Genomic DNA, 6,937 nt, shown 5'->3' with positions numbered 1-6,937 from the left:
CGGGGGAGAAGAGGGAAGGGAGACGCCCGCCTTGGAGCAGAGCCTCCTTGCAGAACCAGGACAAAAGTCCGGCCTTGTTTATTCGGATGTAAATCAAGAGTAAACCCAGGCAATTTTGTCATTCGCCGCTCTGACGCATTACTGTAAATCCTCCTTTCGTAACTCTGGCATTATTTATGAGTATTGCTGCAGTGCTGTATGAGATCAGGGCGCAGTTATGCCTGGTCACGTGCCAGCGCGGAGGACTACAGCGTGTAAGTTTAAATAGACAGGACAGACAAAGGCAGTTGATCATCTTCATTTTACAAATCGGGGAATAAGATTACACGATCTGCTTGAAAGCATACAGGAAGCCGGTGTCTGGTCTGGACAGGAAATGGCTTTCCTGTCCTGAAAAACTTTGCATCATAAAAAAAGGAAAAAAAAATCCCATTCGACCTTTGGGTGAAGAATTGCGAAGCCTTTCACGAAAGGCAGGAAAACCTGACTGCGAGCTGCCCGGCGCAAGTGCCGGATTTCAGCGCCCGTCTCAAGCGGGCAGACGAGGACGGGCCCTTGCAGATCCCGCGTGCCGAAGGGCTCTCCCGGTTTGGGGGGACGGCGGGTCCCCCCAGCCGTCGCTGCGCTCGGGGCTGCAGCTCCCTGCGGTCAGTGAGGATCGCTTGGGTGGCGATGACTTATCTTCAGTGCTTGAGGTTTTGCCCACTGCGTCAAGCCCCTGGCATGGCGTAAAAGACTGAAAAAAAGACATTAGAGCATCACTTAGTAGGACAAAGGGTTTTAAGTGTAAAAGCAGGTCTCCAGATGAAAGACTGTGTATGTCTAGCTTCCCAGCTATTTTGGTGTCGTGCATACGGGAGTGCTGCTAAGTTGGAGGCTCCCATCTCCTGCCCAGAGACCACCAGCGTGGTCACTCTCAAACCGAGCTCCTAGGAGGAATTACCCTTATAATTGCACGGCCTTCTCCCTCTCTGAATTGCCAGCCAGTAGCACATCTACCTGCTCCTCCAACAGCAGTGACTCGGTTGTTTTTGAGACGTGTGCTGGGGTATCTATTGCTGGTGTTCGAGGGCTCCCTCCTGTTTTGTTTTTTCCGTATTATTTCCCTAAATTAAGCTGGAGGAGTCAATTGGCAGAGGGCAGATGTGAATGCCGTACGGCAGCGTGCCCTTTGCGGAGGAGGGCATGCCCCCAGCGCCGCACGGCTCCCGCGTCTCGGGCATCTCGGCTTTCCCATAGCTCCACAGCCCTCGTCTGGCTTCTCCGCCTCAGACAGTCCACTAAAACGAGAGCAGGTAGATGCAAATGCCTCGATACTGACCTAGAAGGGAAAAAATGACTTTCTAATTTGTCAAAGACGATGTTTTCTTCTGCGCTCAGCCCGTCCCCTCCTACCACGGTGCAGGGCGGCAGGCGGAGGAGACGCGGGCTGGGCTGGGCGCAGGTAGTGCCGAGAGCGGGCTTAGCTGCACGCCGTGCGCGGCTCGGGCACAGCGCTCAGGCCAGCGAGCAGGTATCTCCTGAAGGAGGGGGAGAAAAGGCAATTGATGAGGCTAAATAAACATGTACTAGGGTACAAAATATGCACAGCCAAAATGAAAGCCGCATTCGGGTTCATTAAATCTGAAAAGACTTCACACGTTTTGAGTCTATAACCATGCTCACAGATGCACACCCCCCTCCCCAGCCACCCCCCCCCCCCCAAGCATTTCGCACCTTGGGGAGGGCTGTTGCAAAGCGGAGCTGCCGCTTGCCGGCATCCCCGGCTGCACGGTGCGCGGCGCGTCCGCCCGGGCGGCGGGGAGGTGGGGTCCCGCGTGGGGCCGGCGCGGGCAGCAAAGCGCGGCTGCGGTGGGCTCCCCGCGGCCACGGCCCAGCCGCCCTCCTCCCCGGGGCCCGGCGTGACTGGGCAGCTAAGTGAAGGAACATATGGAAACGTCACGCGTATGTATAGAAGAGGAGTTAAAATGGATGCTCTGGGGGACAATAAACAGGAGCATATCTGTGTGGGAAAAGCAGAGACTTGCAGCTACGTGCGTTTCTTTCGTGGGGTTTTGTCAGCTTTTTCACTGCCGTTTGTAAAAGCTATATATATATATGTATGTATATATACACAGTTTATTTGAATTAGTAAGTCTGTGAAACCCAGGAATCATTCGTTTTATGGAATTTCTGTTTTCCAAAGAGGCACAGCAGGAATGAAGTGTATTGCCGACAGATATCTATAAGGAGACATTTTGGAAATCTGAAGTGATCGATTTGATCATTTGCAAGGTTCGGGGTTTTGTTCTGGAATACCTTGGTGATTCCATACTTTCTTCTGTTTTTGGATTAAGATCAAAACCAGGATGTTTCTAGTATGCAAAATTTCTCATCCACCTCTCCTGACCATTTTTCTTTTAATATTTTATTTCTCATTTAAGAAAAAATCTAGTGAACTGAACAATCAAGAATTCAGTCTGCTCCAGCCTGTGCGTGTTATTCATTCAGTGGGAGCCAGATCCTTGCTCTGCAGCTCACTGTATTTCTCTCTTTCCAAGAAAGCAATCCCGAGGAATTTGATGCAATTAGGAAAGTAAGGAACCTCTCTGCAAGGTGTCTTACCCAGAAACCTGGATATCTTGGTTTCTGTGCTTGGGTATCTTGATCGGTTTAAGGTGATTAGAAAAGCTTCTCGGTTCATTCTTGGGCGAGTTGCAAAATGATCCCCGCTTTGTATAATGAAGTATGCTGTCTCTCCCGCCCTACAATAAATCGCGAGAGGGCTTGGAGGGGCTTGTCATCTGGTCTAAATTAGCATTGCTCCGCTGCTGTCGGTGGCGCCTTGGCGGTGCTCGCCAGGTGAGGATGCGGCCCGTTTAGGGAGCTCCCGTGGGGTTACAAAAGCAGCATTGAGGACCACAGTTGCAGAGAAGGAGAAGCAGCCGAGAGAGGAACAGGACTGCTTGCAGGGAATCGTAAATGACATTAATTGAAATCTTATCACTTCCTTCATCTTAAGGTGAACCCAGGGCACAATAAAGAGCAATTATCTGCCATCTTCCTTCATCTGTCCCAAGTGAAGGGAGGGGAAGAGTGTATCCATCACTCTTTCTGCTCTACCTTTTTTTTCTGTAGACAATACGATGTATTTAGGGACCCGTCACCCCTTCAGACCCCTCCTTTTGCAGGAGAGCTGAACAAAAGCAGCATGTGAAAGCAATGGAGGTGGGAAGAGAGGGAGGATTTGGAAGCTGGAACCAATATAAAAATGAGTGCTTTGGCCCTGCAAGAAGCCATCCAAGAGGCCTGAGTTTTAGCAGCCATGGGGGGAGCGGCAGTGCGCGGTTTTGCTGCAGGCTGGAGGTGTGCGTGCTGGCAATTACAGAGCGGAGCCGAGGTCCCGTGCTCTACGTGATGCGTAGGCCGGATGCAATGCTCGCTGGAAGAACCGACATGCTTCAAAGAGCTTTTGTTTCAGTCCAAACTGCAATGCAGAAAGCTGAGTAAGCCAGGGACTTGTTAGCAGGCTGCGGAAACGATCGCAGCAGCCAGCACGGGGACCACGGGCAATTTGTTCAGCCAGGGGATGAGAAGGGGGTCCGTGCCCCCTCTGAAAGCACTACCAGGACGGTCACTGGTGGCTTCCTTCTTTGGGACAGGCACGCCAAGGAGACCCTGAAGCTGGGTCTCATCCTGCTAGATCAGGCGGGGGACATGTCCGGAAGGGATGCTTTGCCCTGTCACTGCCTATATGCTACTAATTGTGTGAACACACAGAGGACTGCAGTCCCAGGGCGCACGCCTGGCACCTTTCCCTGGTGCTAAAATCCGCATGGAAGGTTTCAGAAACAACGTGGGCTCTCAGGGTTGTGCCAGGTTTCCATGCTACCCAGGGCTTATTGCTGTCAGTTGCTTTCTTGTGATTTCTTTTGAGCTTGGCCAAGTTATTTAATCTGTCTATGCCTCAGTTTCTCTGCCTGTGAGCAGGGATAATCACACCTCCCAGGACATCTTGGGAGTCCTGTGTTTCGGGAAGCGCTTCAAGGTCCAGAGACGAAAGGTCGCTATGCAGTTGCACAGCTATATTCCCTTTATGGTTTGGAAAGACCAAGCTGTACTGAGGAGAGCCAGGTTCATCCGTTCACTCTTGCATTTAAAAAAACTTCTAGGGGGGCAGAAATCAGATTGAACTGTGGGCAGGGGGAGGCAGACTTTGAATAGCTCCTCTGAGGGGTGGAAAACAGGCCATGAGATGTTGGGACGCTCCTCCTCAGACGCTGCACTTCTGCTACCGTCGTTTCCTCCAGCCCGCAGAAGGCCCCATCATTCGGGACGCTCGCTGTGGCCTCCAGGCTTGCAAAGCCCATCCAGGCTGTTCCCAGCGCTTGCTCCGTTCCCCCACTGTCCCGGGAGCTGAAAGGAGAAGCAGCGTTTACCCTGGAGGACAGCAGGAGTTTGCAGGGAGAGGGAACCGGCGTCAGCAGCTGAGGCAGTTGAGTGCAGCACATCGCGGGAGCCGGGATGTGAGAGGGGCAGGTTCCAGGTGGCTGGATTTCTCCCGTACAGGCAGAAACTCCGAGGCCATGTTGCTTTCTGACAGCAAATCGATGCTACTGTAAACACGAGAACAAAGGAGCTTGCAAAGAAGAGGGGGAAGGAACAAGGAAAAGGGAGAGATGGAAATCTGATAAGCAGCCAAAGCTAAAACAATGTTGGGAAAAGCTGAATTGCTCCAGTACCTATTCATACCTTGGCCAGAGCTGGTTGCTAGCCCATTCCCAAGGCCCTCAAGGAAGTCAGGTCCTCAAGCGGATTAGGTGTAAGGGCGAGAGCCAGGACCTCGGGGCCTGCTCCGCCGCGTAGCCCCAGGCCACTCGCTGGGAGTGCGATTCACTCCGAAGGCTCCAGCGGACTATTTAATCCCCGAGCCGAGGGGCTGGATAAGCCTGACTTTGTACATGTGCAGCTGGTTAGAGCTGAGCGTGCCCCTCCCCTGTGAAAAGTTGTGTCTCATGGTGGAGATCACTGGCAGGGCGGATTCCCATTCATTTGTCTGGTGGCTTCGACAGTGCGAGTGGTTTCCGTATAGGTCCCGCAGGAGAGGATACCGTGGAAAAATGGGTGTTTGGGAGCCAAGCTGCTGGGGCTTGCTTCTTCCCGGCTCTGCAACGAAAGCACGGATTTGGGGCCCGGCAGGTTTAATTTGGGGACTGGGTCTGGCTCCTGACCCAATACTGAGGTCATGTCGATGCATGGCTTTATAGTTTAACCCGTTACGTGTAGGTCAACTGGGGAAGGGGTGATTTAAGATAACCCAGCTCGGCGACTGTACCGATCTGCACCGGTCTGCACCGTCACCGACGGAGCATGGACCCTGGCAGCCTCTCTGCAGGTACCGCATGCCGCTGGAAGGCTCAGCCTTCCGCAAAGGCAGGGTTTTCCTGTTTGCTTTGGGTTTTAAGGTCTTATATTCTGTGGCTGCTGCTGGAAAGGCCACATGGAAGAGCTTTAAGGAACGATTGTGACTGGGGAGCGGAGAGTTTGGCACTACAGCTCCGTCCCCGAGTTTACCCATCTGTAAAGAATCAGCATAATAACACTTAATATACTCCCCCAACATGGCAGTTGTGGGGCTTAATTAAACTGCGCAGAGTGCTCTGAGATCCTCAGATTAAAGGCTGTGTGTACAGTGAATTACAAAAGCAAACAACATGAAATTTTCTGTGTGTTTTGCTATAGCTGTCTTCATTTACAAGAAACAAATCATTTAATGTACCTCTTACATGCAACTTGTTTATATAGGATGTGCTTATTATTCCAGTGGGAGGGAAATCTGGTAGTTTTGATTATCATTTCTGAATACGTAATCTGCATACGGCATAAAATTTGAATAAGATGGTAAAAGAGCACAAATAGGTTCTGCAGCTACGTAGGTGTATAATTTTCCTCCTTAGCCAATTTTAATAGGCCTGAAAGATGGAGGGAGGTAAACTTAATATAGTACAAAAATATAGGTAATCCCAGCAAAAGACAAGCGTGGAGCGGTTACCAGAGTCACCGCAGGCAGAGACAGTACATGTTTTGTGTCCGACAATAGCCGCGTACGTGACTTGAAATGCTCTTTCCTTATAAAACAAAATACCCACTGGTTTGGCTTATTAGCACTAATCTTCAAAGAGACGACCAGTCCCGCGGTTCCCGGTTCAGTTCCCGAGTTCAGCTCCACGCTAGCAGCACTCGCCTGACAAAGTCCCATTGTTGCCGGCGGGGGCTCGGGGGTGCGTGCGTGTGTGTGTGTGTGTGTGTGTGCGATCTAACCTTCTCCGTTTCCCCTTCCCCGTTGCACAAGGCATGCCCAAAGCCGCTCAGAAATATGTCTCTGATGTATAGTTTTCGCGGGGAAATGCTGCATTTGAACTTGCACTGACTCTGCTCAGAGCGGATCGGGTTAAATGGCCTATTACAATGGCAGGAGCTCATCTGGAACTAATAATTTTTGAGGCCACCAAAAGTAAAAAGTAAAAAAAAGGGAAGAAAGGAAGGAAAAAGGAATCCGGGTTAGTTTGGTGGACAGTGAGCAAAGCTGCTGCTGCCATCTGCTGTGTGCGGGTAGCAGCACCCCGCGCGCCAGCTCCCAGCGGGCTCCTTTGGGCTGAATTCCCCACAAAACAGGTTAGGGAAGGAGCGAGCCCTTGCGTCTCCGACGGAGCGTGTCCGGCGCCGGGCAGGCCCCGCTCGGCCCCTCGCCCCGGCGGGGCTGGAGCCGGCCACCCGCTCTCCCTCGCCGCCCCACGGCGCCCGCCCGGTCCCTCGCAAGACGGGCGCTTTGCAAGGTGGTGCTTCGGCTGTCGCGGGTGTTTAGCTCCCCTCCTTCGGCATCGTCGCCCCTTGCTTAGGGTGCACGGCCGCCGAAGAGGGTTCGGCCGCGGTGTGGGGGGCGCTGACAAAGCCCTCC

General features: G+C 52.4%; 1 long non-coding RNA gene across 1 annotated transcript; it reads right to left on the bottom strand.

The window, feature by feature from the left end:
- Positions 1-212: 212 nt before the first annotated feature.
- Positions 213-4,941, bottom strand: LOC135330498 (uncharacterized). Its single transcript, XR_010392507.1, has 3 exons — positions 4,732-4,941; positions 1,000-1,520; positions 213-736 (listed from the first exon to the last, which is right to left on the bottom strand). It is a non-coding gene; the product is annotated as an uncharacterized LOC135330498 (long non-coding RNA).
- Between the last annotated feature and the right edge of the window lie 1,996 nt (positions 4,942-6,937).

This window comes from Dromaius novaehollandiae, chromosome 21 (assembly GCF_036370855.1).
Source record: "Dromaius novaehollandiae isolate bDroNov1 chromosome 21, bDroNov1.hap1, whole genome shotgun sequence".
NCBI classification, from domain to species: Eukaryota; Metazoa; Chordata; class Aves; order Casuariiformes; family Dromaiidae; genus Dromaius; species Dromaius novaehollandiae.
This window is presented reverse-complemented; position numbering and strand designations above follow the sequence as displayed.